General features: G+C 39.6%; 1 long non-coding RNA gene across 1 annotated transcript; it reads left to right on the forward strand.

The window, feature by feature from the left end:
• Nucleotides 1-289: 289 nt before the first annotated feature.
• Nucleotides 290-17,594, forward strand: LOC124255318. The gene is made up of 3 exons (XR_006892668.1): nt 290-300; nt 6,351-6,354; nt 17,523-17,594. It is a non-coding gene; the product is annotated as an uncharacterized LOC124255318 (long non-coding RNA).
• Nucleotides 17,595-17,979: the final 385 nt, after the last annotated feature.

Consider the following 17,979-nt stretch of genomic DNA (forward strand, 5'->3'; position numbering starts at 1 on the left):
TATTTTAACGTTGTTTGTTATGACGCGACCGGGTTTCGAACCCGCGACCTCCCCGGTTATGAACTAGAAAGACAGATAGTTCATTAACCCGGAAGAATGGGAACACAGCTGATGCACAGTCAAGTGGACTATTACAACACTTAAAACATTTAACGTTTTTTCGCTCATACATACAGTATGTTTTTCTTATCGAGTGACCTGTTTTGTATGATATTTCATAAGAGGCACAGCAAACAAAATGCAAATTGAGATAAACTTGCAATTCAACACGAAAAAGCAAACATTTTTTCATTATGTTAAGTTATCTTTATGTGGAAACCACAGGGCACTAGAGGATTGCTGAGTGAAATATCGATTGTATGTTTTTGTTTATTAAAACCCTGTATTTCATCATAAAATACACAGTCAACACTTTTTATCAATTTCTAGGTTCTATTTCCGCTGATTTATTATTCTCCTGTGCACCAACTAGACACCTGTCATACTTGCCATCTGTGCTATTTGTAATGACAAGGTGTGGCAACACAAAATGCATTGATAACAACAGCTTCAGCAAAAACAACTGATTTAAATCACAAAAACAACTGTTCCAGTGCTGTGTCAAAAGAAGCCTGCATGACCTACTGAAGCCTGGCATCGCATCTTCATCAACATCCTCCAATGTATAATATATACGATTGAAGGTCATTTTATATAATCATAGGCTTTCGATAACAAAGGAAATGACATCATTCGTTGTGGTGTTTTTATGTAACATAAGACAGATCGAACATACAGTCACTTCCTTCTTCGCGAAAAACATCATAGAGATAACTACTTTGAACAACCATATCATAAATATGTGTATGTACCAATTAGACACCAGGTGGTTAACGAGCCCTCGTATGATCTAACATAAGTAGCATGGGTTATCGATCTTTACGATGCAGCCACTTCACTGGGCCTCGCTTCCGTCTGAACAGCGAGCACAACAAGAAATAGTCAATTAAACTATCTACAAACACACAGGTGTTCCTCAAAGGGCGCAACTCCCACATGTTTGCATTGGAATTACATACAGGCCATGGTGTAGGCTGGCGGGTGTCTTGGCTGCGGAGATGCTGGCCTTGGGAATGTGTCAGGAGATGTTCCGTGGAGTACACTTCAGATAAACCTTGACTCAGCACAGGGAAATTGGAAAATATAATCAATAAACCTTCATTCATAAGAGCGAAAATGTATCAAAATCGCAATGAATAAGTAAATGTCTAAGCCTTGTTTTAAACAAGTATCCAACATGACAGCGTTCTATCTTTTATTGAAGATTATCACATGAATGAGTCACCGTGAACTAAATATTTCAATACTGTAATGAGGTTGTGTAGAGGGATGAAGGGGATTGCTGTGGAGATAAGAAAAAGTTATCTAGGTTATTTGTAAAGTTTTTCGTTTTTATGTACTCAATAACTTCTGGAGTTGGAAACAATTATGAAATGGTTTTATTGTTAGAGTATGTAGATTTAGTGTTGGTTTGGGATGTTGAGAAATACCCAATAATTCGATATTCGCGGTACCTATCTTAAACATGGACACTGATGAACAGCTTCTGGGGATGATGGATGTGTCTCTTCATCTTCATCCAGCTACATTGCAAAGAGCATGCGATACATATGTATACATATATCTTTGTCTGGCATTGCGTTTCAATTTCGTCAGCGGTAAAATGACGTTGAGTGAATATCATATAGATGCAAAAACATGTACAATCTGCCACGAGTCAGACTGACATTCATTGAAAAGAATCCTTTGAACTCATACAATGCAATTGTATATCCACCACGTGAGCCTTCTGGCAAATGATGGCGTTCATATACGCGTGCTGTGTCAGCATGGTTTAAGTTATTATCAAAATGGATGTTGACGACTGTTATATAGATCATATTGCGTAATTATGACTTGTACTGATACTGACAAAGACAAACGTCAATTTCATTGTAAGAAACAGTACAATTACTCCATCGGGTTGTCAGACAATGTTGATGCATGTCGTATCCCGATTACATAGATCGATGCTCTTGATGTTGGGCCAGATAGCAAGCTGTCGTAGCAAGCCTCGCGAATCCAGCTGGCAACATAATAATTACCTTTAATTTAAGCACCTGTTGAATATTCATTGGGGTTCCCCAATCGGCAGACCATGTTCAAGCTATACTGAGACAGAGATCGAACAAACGAGTGATAGATATTATAAGCGAGGCCCCACGTCGTCTGGGTAAAACGCAATGAATCAACTCCAAGAGATGTATGTATGTATGTATGTATGTATGTATGTATGTATGTATGTATGTATGTATGTATGTATATGTATGTGTATGTATGTATGTATGTATGTATGTATGTATGTATGTATGTATATGTATATGTATGTATGTGTATGTATGTATGTATGTATGTATGTACAGAATAGAATAGAATAATTCATTAATGCCTTTTCAGGAATTTGTGTTACATCAGCAGAGCTACTGACACATTAGAGAGATACCAAACATATTTACATAAATTCTTTGATTTAGGTATCTTCACATTTGTTTAAAGAGAGATATGGTACTTACATATTTATGATAAACATTCAAATCTGACTCCAGCGATTTTACTTGCAGTGTTAACAATTTTGTCTATTTAGATTTGAGATGAACTGAGAGAGACCCGTACCAACAATGGAAGGAAAATGTTAAAATACTCTGAATAAATGCTACATAAAAAGATGACATCACAAATGGGTTAACATTAAAAGATCTCAGTTTACGCATGAGATGAAGACATTGTTGACACTTTTTGTAAAGGGCTTCAGTGTTAGAGTTCCAGTTCAGCTTAGAGTCAATGAAGGTTCCCAGATACTTATACTCCGACACTGTCTTGAGCAACACATTCACCGTTGATTATCACTGGAAGCATTTCTGTGGGTTTACTCCGAAAGTCAATTATCACTTCCTTTGTTTTTGTGATTTAAATCAGTTATATTTGCTGAATGTGTTCCCTTATTTCTTTTCATGAGTACATATTGCAAGTGACCATGGTAAAAACAAATCCAGTTCGTTACATCCGTCAGGTCGTCATAGGCGTGTTCGTTATAAACGTTGTTGACTATGCATTGAAGGACGGTCTTCTAGTCAGGTGTTTCGATTGTTAAGAGTAAATGAGGACTGTTAAAATATCTTTGCCGTACACAAACACTGGCGAAATATCACGAGTTTGATGATACAACATGCAAATAGTACAATAAAAGAGTACTGGCATGAAATATCTCATCAATATGGCATAGCATCGAGTTAAAGATTTTTATATATTCCGATGTATGTGCGTCATCTGTAATCTACACTGTAGGTTGAAATAACAGAAGGTAGTCTAAACCCGTCTCTAATAAAAGCATAACCCGATACATTTATATCCATTCATGGATACATATATACCATACTTGAAGCATTTACATGAAGCCACACAAGCACATTGGACACCGTGTCTCAGATTGCTTTTAGGGTTACGTCAGGACAGGTGTGCTCAGCTGTTCATAAGTTGTGTTTGTGAAATAAATTATCATGAATTGGTTCTTTGTTCGTGTATACTGTCGGTGCAACAAAAAGGTTCCAATGATATCTGTCTCGAAACATTAAACATTATATTCTGGATGTAAATAGAAATTCTCTATGGTTATTTATAACGGTGTGTTGGAGTAGAATGATGTTTGATGAAGCCATGTAATGTAACCTCAGTGAGTGGGCGCTATGAATGAAAACATGGTTGATTTTGATTTTGAGTGAGTGAGTTAGTGAGTGAGTTTAGTTTTACGCCGCACTCAGCAATATTCCAGTTATGTGGGGGCGGTCTGTAAATAATCGAGTCTGGACCAGACAATCCAGTGATCAACATCATGAGCATCGATCTACGCAATTGGGATACGATGACATGTATCAACCAACTCAGCGAGCCTGACCACCCAATCCCGTCAGTCGCCTCTTACGACAAGCATGGGTTGCTAAAGACCAATTTTTAACCCGGATCTTCATGGTTAGTTGATTTTGAACTGATGCTTTTATTGTATTCTCAGTATGTTACAGGAAGTTATAAAATCCTCATATTTGATTGAAATTCAATATAGAGTGTGACAGATGCACATTTTAGAATGTTGACATGTCGCTCTTAAAGATCTGATCAGCTTACATGGGACCTTACAGCTATGACACATCATTACCTGTCCGCAGGGAAATGAATCATTTTATTTGAAAACTCAATTAACACATATTTCATAATTATTATACAAACTCGTAAAATGATTTTCTACGTTGTTTAATACCAACATGACCGCGGTCTTAGTGTACGGTTGGGAAATAGGTGGAGCTGATGTAACAACGCGACTGAAATAGTATGAAACATGTAGACGACTGCATGGTGTGAACCCGTCAACCCCCAGTCATCAGAAGGGAATGTGAGAGATGTCCATAGTGCACTTATGCACGATCTATCAATTATCAGTGAACCATTTTCAGATGTCAGATACAAGATATGTTGAAATATATAATAACATGCGATTACTAGTAACACATAATGGTAAACAAAAACGGTAACAATTATAACGAATAATTTAATTTCTACTTGCTTGGGCTATATATGTCATAAATAACAAACTACAGCTTGTTCGGCTTGACCTGAGCTACTCTACATATGCATGACCCGGGAGGTCAGTTGGCACAAACGGCAGATCGAGTTAACTTCATTAAATAGGGGAGCAGAGAATAGCAAACGGCGACCTTGTCTCGGCTGTTCGGACATTTTGACAATCAACTGACAAAGGTGCACCCCTTCACAATAATAGACACAACCAGTTGTGACACGGTCACGCAATGCATTAGTATTCATTTGATCAGGTCAAGCTGAACAAGCTTTTTTTGTAGTAATGTTACTCTTATCAGTCCCGAAAGCTCACTGACATCAGGACAGAGGAGGCAGTCTAAGCGTCCGTTGTGTGAAGCCCAGTTTTGGTGCCCCCAACGTGATGTTACTGGAATATTTCCAGAAGTATAATAAACCTATGTTCACTCATTCATTATGGAGAGAACTGATATGTCGACTTAATAAGTATTTTGCATTTAGCAAAAGTGCATGCCCCCAAAATAGCATGTACAAGGCAAAACTTCAATTTGATAATGGCCCCATTCAGTGAAAGACATGTTATACTTGTACACAGAAATCAGGGCTTCTTCACTATATAAATATGTTTATGTAATCCTGTGTGCTGTGTGCGTGCGTGTGGGCGTGTGTGAGTGTGCATGTGCGTGTATTTGTGTGTATGAGTGTATATGCTGCAAGAAAACCAAACATCTCTACATGCCTACAACTGCCAGTGTTGTAAAATATCCAAAACATGTCTGCACGAACCGTCTGTGGGGCAAAATTAAGATCACATGTTTAACAAGTTTCGAAGCGTCTGCATTGGTTACAAGTGCGTGAGAGAATTGATTTAGAAGCTTCTGTCACTAGCGTACGAAGCAGTGCATGGAACCAATCCCTCATATCTCGAGGATCTCAAAATATCCCAGCTACGGTCAAATGAACAGTTCCTTCTGTAGGTTCCAAAATCAAAGTAACAGATCTGTATCTCCGGATCACACAGTGTTGCTGTGGTACTCAGTGACACTCTCGCTGAAATCAATCCCACTCTGCTCTTCCAGGGCTATTCCCATTGATTCTACTGTTACGGGTTGTCCCGTCGTCTTTGACGCTGTAATTGACTGTGCAGAGTTGCGTCCCTTGGGTACGGCAGAAGTGTCATTCGTACCTACTCGCCTCTTTCCGTGACCTACAAGAAGACGCCATCCGGCTTGCCGGAATGACACGAGTAGTTACGAATGCAGAAGCGTGACCTCAGTTCGAAATAAGGTCGCCCAAATGAAGTTTCAAGGTTTGTCGGTACCCGATCATGGGTGTCTCCTACAAATAAACATCTGAGATATACATTAATTCGGACTGACACCACTTGCTGTAACTTGAATCCTGTTACAATTCACTCACTCACACACTCACTCATCGGGCAACAAAATGATAATTTGATTATTTGTTTCTTAAGACCGCCCTTGGCAATATTCTAGGTATAAGACGGCGACTTGTAAATAATTCAGTCTGGCCCAGTGATTATCAAGCTTTTTTGTGTCAGATGGAAGCAAGTTATCAACATTCACTTGAAGAACTTCAGTGTTGTGAAACAAGACTTTCCATCTCCCACCCACCCTAACAGATGACGTATAACGATCACTGTAACTGACATATAATGATCTTTCTGATCGATAGACCCTCGATGTTACAACATAGCTTCAAAGCCTGGTTGCTGCTGGGTGGCATTTCAAAGACTGCTGAAAGTCTCTCATGTAACTGCACGACACCTGTACAGGCAGCGACAAGCGTGGTCGCATGTCGCATGGCATCCGGTTTTATCGCTGATTTACCGTTATCCATTCATATAATTTTCACCTTTTACGACCAAATAAATATGATCATTATCCACCGTGGACGTTTTATATTTATTAATAATCCGTACGTAGTCATTAATTTCTAAACTGGAGTTTGCCAGAAGGGAAAAACCAATTTGGCACCAACAGCCATTTTACTTTGATATGGGCTAGTAAACAATGATGCTTGTTACAGGTCCTACGGAGGGTGGAAATGTATCGAATTAAAAGTTGAAGCTTTTACTGTTTAGCGTTGCAGTCACCGCTTTCGTAATCCTCAGCTTGAACATTAAAATATGGGTCGACATTCAGACAAACACATGTAAAGAATCAAGATATCTTACTGGGGTACATTTTGTATAGGGAATCGGGTAGTGAAGTTGCTAATGTTTGTTAATTCCTTATTCACTCCAAGCAAACTGAACCCTCTGTGAAAAGTTGCGTCTCTAACAGTCGGCAAGACAGGACCTCATATACACCTCTTACCATCACTTGTAGGCAGTCATAATAATGATATAGCCAATTGCTCAACCATACGCCTCCTCCCACTCACTCACTCACTCACCCAGCCACCCAGCCAGCCAGCCAGCCACCCACTCACTCACTCACCCAGCCACCCACTCACTCACTCACTCACTCACGCCACCAACCCACTCCCACTCACTCCACTCACCCACTCACTCACTCACTCACTCACTCACTCACCCACTCACTCACTCACTCACTCACTCACTGTTTCCAACCATCAGTGCAGTCTCAAATACGTATGTATATGCATCTACTGTGAATGAAAATAACGGCAGATTAATTTCCACACAGTCAATGGTTGTGTCACTGGCCATATTTTCTTTCCCCGCCTACGTGTTGGAATCATGTTAAATTCTAGAATGATCGCCACATGCTATAACGGTACCACGTTATGGAAGCGTGGGATGGCGATTTTACGATAAAATGATTGAACGGTTTCATTTTAAATGTCGTTGGGGATGTGCTCGCTTAAAAACGACCGAATTTCATATTAGGAATATGTTGCTGATATGTATGTATGTATGTATGTATGTATGTATGTATGTGTGTGTGTGTGTGTGTGTGTGTGTGTGTGTGTGTGTGTGTGTGTGTGTGTGTGTGTGTGTGTGTGTGTGTGTGTGTGTGTGTGTGTGTGTGTGTGTATGTATGTACACAGGTTAATGTTAAATCATATACAAAGCGAGACATAGGATGCATGTATATAGGTTTAAGTTAAATAATACATAGAACTAAATTAATATGTAAATGTTAATGGTTTATTCAAGCAACACAGGAGGGGTAACAATCACTTTGTATCCATATTTTTATTATACAATCTTGTATTCCTGTATATCTCCGGGAGTTGCAACACAACTACCACTAGTGTATGCTGCAAGAGTTCCTGAGCGAAAATAAAGCTGTATAAAGAGGAGTTATGCACGATAGAGCTATGAGAAGGTATAGAAATTGGAAATGTAAAATTTGGGCAAAACCAGAAGTTATTGATCTTCATAGACAAAATATCTGAGACACTAGTCAGAAGCTGTCTATCATACAAAATATATTTTGGATTTTTGCAAGTTTTGTTTCAAGTTCTAAGCAATATAAACACGGAGAGGTATTATGTGTTTGCTGCCAAGGGTCAGTACTGTTCATGTCTTGTATATAATTCCTATAAAGTAAGATATTTCCAACAAAAATCGAACACATGATGAATTCAACTAAGAGGTAGAGTTTATTTTGCCTTTCAGTTGACTACAGACTGACGCTCAAACTAGTACCAGCCACTAGTCCTCTCTTTGTGGTTGTTCGCTTTGGGAGTCACTTGGCTAAAATGTATTGTAACTCTATCAACTCATGTTAACATTGAGAAACCAAACAGTCTCAGATGTCATATCTTTTACTCTGAACAACTCTTCAGATGATCAAACAGATTCATCAACTACTGAAACAGATCGAACGCATCTGGGGCAATCAACAGCACAAGGAAACAACACCGATATACACACCAGAAAGAAACGCGATTCCCCTACGTGTTGCAAAAACAATTCAGAAACAATTGACTGAAACTGATGAAACGAAATAGCAAGGACATGTGGACGTACAACACCCTACTATCGCGACTGAGCATTATCAGAAGCCAACTCTAAAGCAGGATTGTTGTACTCTTTTTCCTTGTCGCTGTAATATGGGGCATGAGAACCATGCAGATTGTTCAGACAGAATATCTGTGCTTGCGAAGTGTATGTTTACACCCTTATCAGTCTTCAAGGCCATGCTCTGCCATGCTTTGTCAAAATGAGAGTCTCTCAGAGGAGAAACAATTGACTTACTTTCTCAAGGTCATCTTAAGATTGGTGTCATTTATTGGTCGAGATTATTTTTAAAAAGTATTGTGTTAGATTTCAAATTAGTGTTGCATGTAAATGTTTGCATATGAAAAAATAATGTAAAATGCATATATGTGCAAAGAATGCAATAATTAAAGCTCATGAATAAATGCATGAGATGATGATATTCGTGCACATTGTGAATATAGTCCACTACAGTTAAATGACGTGATATGCAGACAAGGACGCGCCTTGTGCAAACATCACAAAGAATATCCCTTTTTGGTTCAAATCATCCAGGTATTGCGAATGCTTTATTCTGTAGAGCATTAATAGGCGTTGATAATGGCATCTTTGAGCAGGTAATACTAAAGTAATATGAGTTCCCTATGTCAAACATCAGGTAATAAACTATTAAATTATATTATATAATGTTTCATATGTATCTTTAGATCTATATCAGTGGGACACGACGTATGCGATTTTTAGATCCGATATAGTAACGGCTTTGTAGAAAGGTCATGTGAAATAGCAGATAGTAATGTTTCGAGAACGTTGTGTACTATTAAAGCTACTATTATCCATTTGGGGTGATATCATTTGGGAACCTAGTTGCATATGAAATATGAAAATGATTATTCCATTCACAACGTGTTATGAAATTTTGTGCAAACACGCCAATTTTGTGCAGGCCTCTTTCATGATATGCAGATGAATATGGTCCGGATAAAATTCGAAATTTAGAGAGAAACGTGTCAGTGTTCTGCTGTACATTTTGTGATAAAAACTCAATTATGTGTTTTTGGACATGCGGCTTCTGCCACGCCAGTAACGGTTATGTGCAATTGGCATGTTAGAAGTTGGAACAAGATAGAAAACAGAGGCACAGTTAGTAACTAGCTGATCACAATCCTGATATCCACAGACAAACAATGTTGATGACAAGCTTCATTCTGGTTGACGCACCTGGCGCACAAGTAACCGTTGTCAAAATGATCCCAAATTGGTGATGAGCTTCACAGAGCTACGGGTATCAGAGCGAGTGGACAGACGATTCCTAATCGCCTATACAGTGGGAACCTGCATCCCCGACGTCCACGTGTTATCCTACGATTGCCGGGTCGTGACGTTACTGCAAGACGTCGTTGGGGTCAAGAGCGGCCGCGCTGGCATATCGTCGTTGGGCAAAATTGGGCGGCAGAGTTTGAGATTTTTCATGCAGTTACTGCCAGACAGAACGATCATTATGTGTGTGGCTCAGTAATGGTCACTGTGACAGGTAGGACACCATGTTATTCACGGACGTGTCACTCGGCAGTAATACCTTGACAACATCCTGGAGCCACGCGTGGTGCCATTTGGGCGACATGGGCGTCGTTTCGTGTGTCAGGATGACAACACACGAGCACATGATTATTGTCACTGATTACATCCAACAAAGAACATAACCATCTTGTTATGGCTAGCATGCGGCGCGCACGTCACCATCAACAACCTCAAACCAATCTCAAAGAACTTGGGACAGCCCTGCAGGAATAATGTGATAAAATCAACAAAGTTGACATTGAACGATTGTTTAGGAGTATGCCTCGACGAATTCGGGATTGTCACGAGAACAGAGGTTGATTCACGCCATATTATTGAGTTTGAACTTTCATGGTGAAAGACGTAATGGGCAGTAATGGGCTTTGGCCAATCATCTGACAAAATCTATGATCTATGTCCAACGGTCAATGCAATCTCAGTTAGATGTCCCTGTCATACTGTTAAATTATTAAAGATATAATACATCAATAGTTGTGACACTTTGTATGGAATACCATCTTCTTTCCGTTGGACAGTATAGAAATATACAATCCTGATAAGCTTTATTCCCCAGCTGTTTCTGTGTGTACACACGCTGAGAGAGATAAAATTTGGCATACATACCAATTTTCCATTCCTGTCTACAGATAACAAAGTTAGTTTTCACATACACTTTTAAAACAAAACATGTCTCCACCATTGTTCAATAGAATTGGAACGGAGTCGTTAGGGTGACACCTTGATGTTTTCAGATATATTTTAGATGTATAAACAATTAGGTATGGCAAAACGTTGGCTCTGTTACCAACGCCAATGTTACTTCTGGCAGCAAAAGTCCACCTATTTAGGGCAACCTGAAAGTAATCAAGTCTTGAACAGTTAAATCTTGTCGTTGAGAAATTGTTCTACGTGGCAAGCTATTAACGTTGTACATGGAAAACGTATCGCAACACCCCATGTTTATCATAGTATCAATATGTTACCATTAACCATAGGAAAGAAACCTCTGTGTAACTCACTGTCTTGAAGAATAGTTTATTCAGCAAATAAACATTACACAAAATTGACTAAGTCTTGTTTTGTAGTGAAGGTAAAGTTCTATGGTCGTATAACAAGTGCGGTAATTTTCAAGATTCTGGCATACAATTCTCAAGGATCTACATCAGTATCATTAATCGAGCACACTGTCAATATCTGGTGTAACCTCACCAGCTGCTGCAACACCCAGAACCTTACTCCTCATTGACTGTATCTGGATTTGCCGTTGAGGTATTGCGTTCCATTCTTGGTGCAGGGCATGTTCCAATACATCCAGATTTTGTACTGGAGGATCTCGCTGGCGTATTCTGCGACTCATAATGTCCCAAACATGTTCCATCGGATTGCCATCTGTATTCCTGGCGGACCAAAGTAGACTTGCTACAGCCTCTTGAAGTAGGAATTGTGCGCATGTGCGCATGCGTCGAGGAGGCATGAAGTGTTTCGCGTCGGGAGAAACGAGTGGGCTCTGAATCGTCATAAAACGCCAAATAACTGGTAAAAAGTCATCTGCAACCCTCTACGGTATCTGTGAGTACACCCTGTCCTGCATTGTGAGCAGTTTTCCTTGAAATATGTCTCAAGGAAACTTTAAATTTTAAATTTTCTCAAACAGAAACTGACTGCACGAGCTCACGTGCGAAGCATGTGAATTTCGACCGACTCGTGGCGGTGTCGTGGCTTTCGACCGACTCGTGGCTTTCTACCTCGAAGTCACAAACTGTCAATTAAAGTGATTAAACTGAGCACTACTGGGAAACATTTTAATCGCCAATTTCAAATATGGCTGTATCTAAACCTTTTGCTGTATATTTCTGGCGGGACTCTAGCAGGGTGGGACAGGGTGGTAGCTTACCCGTTCGGCATAACACAGTCAGCAACTGTAGTGGTCAGCGATCGTACATTTGTAACGTTTAGAGAAACGGTGACTATCGTAAGACCCCCTTTCTGCCAAGATTGTTAGAGCTGTGCTCCGACGTGGAGTCGAACCCGGGACCCCGGTCTAGGGGTGCAGGCTTAAAATCCGGAAAAAACGACCCGTCAGTCTACCTTAGCCTTCAGAGATGATGCGGCGCCGATAACTTTGAAATGGACTCGGATTACGATGAGAGCACCGCTGGCCTTTTGAGAGGCATCCGCTTAGCAATGAAGGAACTAAATAATAAGTTCGAAGCTATCAGGGAGGAGTTCAAAGTAGAACATGATGGTCTGGAAAGAGAAAATAGTGAACTTAAGCAAAGAGTTTCGGAATTAGAAAAATAGCTGACACAATGGAGGCCCAGAGTAGAAGAAATAACATTGTAATAAATGGGATTAAACCGACATCATCTGAGTCCAGGGCGGAAACGGAAAATGTGGTGAGATCTTTGTGAAAATGTGGTGATACACTGAACATTGACAATCAATCAGAAATGCAAATCGATCAGGCTTACCGTTTCGGCAATAAACAGAACAAACTAATTCTGGTGAAATTTCAGAACTTTAAGGACAAGATGTTACTTATGTCTGCTGCTTGACAGGCTAAGGAATCCTTGGATGTGCGCGTGATGAATGATTACACACAGAGAACAAGGAGAGCGAGAGCTGCGCTCATTCCTCATATGGTCCAGGCTCGTGAACAGGGTAAAACAGCCTACTTGTCCTTTGATGAGCTTGTTATAGAAAACCGTGTCTATGTGCCAGACGGTGAGTGTCTAAAACAAGTTGGGACTCGTTCTGCGGGTGTTAGTGGAAATCCTTCCGGGGGCAGTGGTGGCGGTTCCTGGTGCCATCACGCAAGATCCGACAAGGAAGCAGAGCAAGAGAAATCGAACTCGACATGGGGACTCAGCCATGGTTCGGTGAACGACATGCAGGTTTCTGAGTACATGTGACTCACTGAGCAGGACACCAGTAAGCAATGTCTAGTACTAAACATCTGTTCGTTGAACATTCAAGGGATTCACTCGCACCTTAATGAATGTGATTTTTTATTGTTCTGTAAACAGTTTGATGGCGGTGGTGGTGGAATTGGGTTTAACGTCGTGCATGAGAATATTTCGCTCATATGACGACGTGCATGCGTGTGTATGGTAAACAGTTTGAAGTGTTTGCTTTCATTGAAACCATGCTGCAGGACAGTGAGGTAATTAGACACTTATTTCACAGTTTTCCATCCCCGGCACGAAGGGTAAAGGGTTTCGGTAGATACTCAGGGGGTGTTGCTGTATTCATACACTCTGACAATATCTCTGCATTTACGAGAATTCACCCAGAATGGAAGAACAGTGTGTTGTTTCTTGTTAACCTTGTGAACTGTAATCCCTTTGTTCTTGGTTTTGTATATATCTAGCCGGAAAAGTATCCTCTATATGATGACCCAGCGACTGACGGTATCGAAGAACTGGACTCCAAGGTAGCCTGTCTTAAGCAGGAGTATGGCACGGACTTGGAAATCTGTATAGTGGGTGAACTGAATGCGAGGGTTGGTAATAAAGATGATTTTATTCTGGAGGACGACCGAGATATTGACGTTCTTCCTTTACATGACATATACCCTGTTGACAATTTCTCATTTCCTAAATGTACTCAAGACTCTGTGGTAAATAAGTATGGTCTGTTTATACCTGGATATTATCATATACATCCATCTGTCTTTAAGTTTAAGCAGTTGTTATGCACCAAAAATGTGAATGTTATTAATGAGTTAGTAGAGGAAATGCAAAATAGTGGTATAAGGGGTATATTTGTCAAATCGGAACTGGACGACATTTTACTGCTGCTCTTTGCCAATGATGTCACCTTGGTAGATAATTCTGTCGTAGTGCCGCAGCGAAAATTAGATTTCCTACATAAATTTTGTTTGAAATGGGGTCTGGAGGTGAATTTAGATAAGTCTCAAAGTATTGTCTTTACAAATGGTGGCTATCTTAGAAGTACAGAGTAATGGTTTTATGATGGTCAGGAAATGAAAGTTGTTAGCTATTATAAATATTTGGGTGTCATATTTTCCTCAAGGCTATTATGGTCTAATGCTTCTGAAACTCTGTCGTTAACAGCAATGAAAGCGAGCTTTCCTGTCAAACAAATGTTGAAAAAGTATGACGCACCTCATGAAATGGCTAAGAACATATTTGACACGAAAATAGCACCTATTTTGCTTTATGGCGCTGAAATTTGGGGATATACATATAGAGCAGATATTGAAAAGCTACAGGGCTCGTTCTTCAAGAAGTATTTAGGTTTAGGAAAATTTGTGTCAACAAAAGCTGTGTTAGGGGAGTTGGGCAGATATCAAATGGCTGTTAATTATTTTAGTCGTTGTATCAGGTACTGGTGTAGACTCGTGAGAATGAGTAGCCATAGGTATCCTCGAGCTTGTTATGAAATGCTTAAAGTCTTTGACGAAAATGGAAATGTTAACTGGGTTTCTCATGTTCGTTCACTATTGTTTAAGTTTGGATTTTCTTTTGTGTGGATTACACAAGACTATGGCGACGTAGATGTATTTATGACAACGTTTAAGCAACGCTGCAAGGATATATGTTTCCAAACTAGGAGCAGTGATATTGGTAGTAGTTCCTTTCTTAAAGTTTATTCATTGTACAAGTCAGTTTTGGAAACAGAAGTGTATATAACTGCGTTGTACACTAATAGAGACTTGAGGCGTATTTTATGTAAATTTCGTTGCTTATCGCACAAATTGGGTGTCTAACAGTTGCGTTACAATAAGACAATGTCGATAATACTATAACAAAATGTATCAAGTGTCATTTAGTTGTCGTAGAAGACGAATACCACTTTTTATTAGTATGTCTTTATTACCATACAAGTCGGATGAAGTTTATACCTGGATATTATCATATACATCCATTAGTCTTTAAGTTTGAGCAGTTGTTATGCACCATAAATGTGCATGTTATTAAAAGTCTAGCAATCTATCTGAAGAGAAATCTAACTGTTTGACTGCTATATTGATGTACATGTACTATATTTATGTTTATGTATTGAATGCGCACAAACAAAAAAATATGTATTTTTTGTATTTTTTTGTATTTTTTTGTATTTTTTTGTGGGCCATGAGGCCATTATGCGAATAAACTCTCTCTCACTCTCTTATGTGCATGATGTGGCCTAGTATTGTCATCCATGAAGGCTGGTGCAACAGCCCTGTCCAGGATGTGGTCCAGCAACCCTGTCCAGGATATCAGTGATGTACCGTTGTCCACACAAGGTGAAGTTTACAATCATGTTAGATGTACCCCTACACAATCAGTGAACCACCGCCACAGGGTACTTGCTTCAAGATAGCCCGTTGTGGATAGAAATGGACATCGTCCTACCAGCGGACCCTTTGCCATGACGTCCAGTGACGTTGAGCTTGACACCAAGCTAATCGTGCTGTTGTGTGCTCTAGAGATAACGACGGGCGTCAGATAGGTCGTCTGGCTCTATACCCGGCCGTTTAACCACTGTGTTTTTAACGCGACACTTCACATGAACGGATGAAGTGTTGTGATTGTGAGAAGGGTTACATCCTCTCTAGGAGCTGTCACTCATGGTCGACTTGACCGGTGACGGTTCTTAACGATTGCTGAGGAGTTTTAGCCTGATAGTCGGTGGATGAGAACCAATATATCTAATATCTATAGCTAATGCAATATTCAGACTAGTTGTCGATGCTCTGTAATATTAATCATTTCCCCGCCAAGTAAACTAATGATGGAAGCATGAGCAACACTTTATCATCAAAGGGAAAGATGCTGAACCATAGTATTTGTTGTACTGGGACATACTGGGAACCTGTTATGAAAAACAGTGTGATGTCTTTCTCAACTCGAACACACAATTACCAATCAATTAACAATATGTTAAAATGGTTTAGTAGCAATTAGTAAGTTAGCATCATAGGATACCAAAACCACACCTGTACCCAGCTGGTATATCAAGTCGGGGTCTATAGTATTCCGAACATATTCTTCAATCTTAGGTCTTAACCAAACACACATCCTGGTAACATCATATATTTAACATATGATCATTATTTGTGATGAATGATTATTATACTTCCTGAATATTTTTGCAGTTTCAATTACAAAGGTAATACCATATCTGTTATTTTCCTTCTGTTGAACTTCTTTTGATGCAAGGGGCGGTGGGGTAGTCTAGTTCAAATGTTCGCTCGTTACGTGGAAGACCCGGGTTCGATTCCCCACATGGGTAAATGTGTGAAGTCCATTTCTGGTGTCCCCCGCCGTAATATTGCTGGAATATTGCTAAAGCTAAACTCACTAACTCACTCTACAAGGTAACACTTAAATATGTGCAAGACTTTGAATTGTTTTTGTCACTGACTCCTCCTCGGATGTCCATGGTATTATATCTAAGACTTGATTCTATGATATTAAATACCACGGACATATATACCATCACTGCTTCTTGTCAAGCCCCATCAGATACCACGACACTGAACAAAGCCTCCACATTTACTACTACTGACAGACGAGACCAGACATTGGGCCGATAGAGGTGGTGATGTCTGAAGCTGAAGCTATGGGGATATGATTGATCCAGGATTTAAGATATTATATACTGTATAGTCGACTACGTGACCTACACAGTCGTACGATTCTTGTAAGGCAGACACTAGTGTAACCTTGAACTTCGAAGATGGCGGGCGCGCATCCTTCACACGAAAGATTCTTTGAATGTCTTTTGTTCTATTTTTCAATACAGACATACCAAGGAATAAAACAACGCCCTAGACCTTGATAATCAAGGACGTAAAAATACACCTTAAATGGCTTTGTATGTTTTATTGTAACAAACATATTATCTAACATTATTTTCTTGTCAGGCAATATTTCCTACGCAGGAAAGTATTTGATGTGCATTTGAATCTTGCGTTTTTCCGATCCGCCAACTCTAACAACCCACGTGGTAAGTCCTCTCATTCAGCAGTCGAAGCACTTAAACAACCTTTTAAACGTTTGTTCCGGTATGGAAAACGTGAACTGAATTTCAATGAATGCTATCAATTATCTGCGTCTAGTCAGGAAATTTAAGGTCCGTTAGGTTGTCTCCTTGAAAATGCAAAGTACAGGAAATGATGTTAGTTCTGGTTTTTTTTGACAGTTTCCAGCCTCGACAAATATGTGAAGAGCAAAGCCTGCAGCTTGACCTTACACTAATAAGCGTATTTTGTTATGACTAATTCCATTAAATTGAATGTGTTTTTTTGTAATAACGTGCTGAATTTCTGCTTAGATTTTCAAAATCCAACTGAAGGAAATTCGGCATAACTTAAGCCTCAAGTATGTCGCTGATCGGATATCGTGTAAAAATTGTCAAATAGTCAGATCGCTTCTCCAGATTTATCCATCAGGGGCTCGTGTCACGAAGCAACCTTTACTAAGGTTAACCTTTACTCCCATTCTATAACATTACAATATGATTACCTTAATAGTGATTTAAGATCACCTTAGTGCTTTGTGACAGGAGGCACTGAACCAGATATAGTTTGTTAGTTTTATTTGTTTACGCTGCACTCGGTATTCCAGCTAAATGGCGGCTGTCTGTAAATTATTGAGCATGGTCCAGACAGTCTAGTGATCAACATCATGAACATTGAGCTACGCAACTGGGATACAATGAAGAGTAAAACCGCATCATCTGTACCATATTCCTATATATGCATAAGATTCAGAGTGACCACAATCTCTTCATTTCATCTTTCCAGTATTCAGCTGTCACGACTATTGAATTACAATCGAGCATATGCTTTCTACGGAGAAATCTAAAAGATCGTATGATTCTTGAAGAAACCCGTTTTGATCATAACA

This window comes from Haliotis rubra, unplaced genomic scaffold (genome assembly GCF_003918875.1).
Source record: "Haliotis rubra isolate DU_JTF1 unplaced genomic scaffold, ASM391887v1 Scf6, whole genome shotgun sequence".
NCBI lineage: Eukaryota > Metazoa > Mollusca > Gastropoda > Lepetellida > Haliotidae > Haliotis > Haliotis rubra.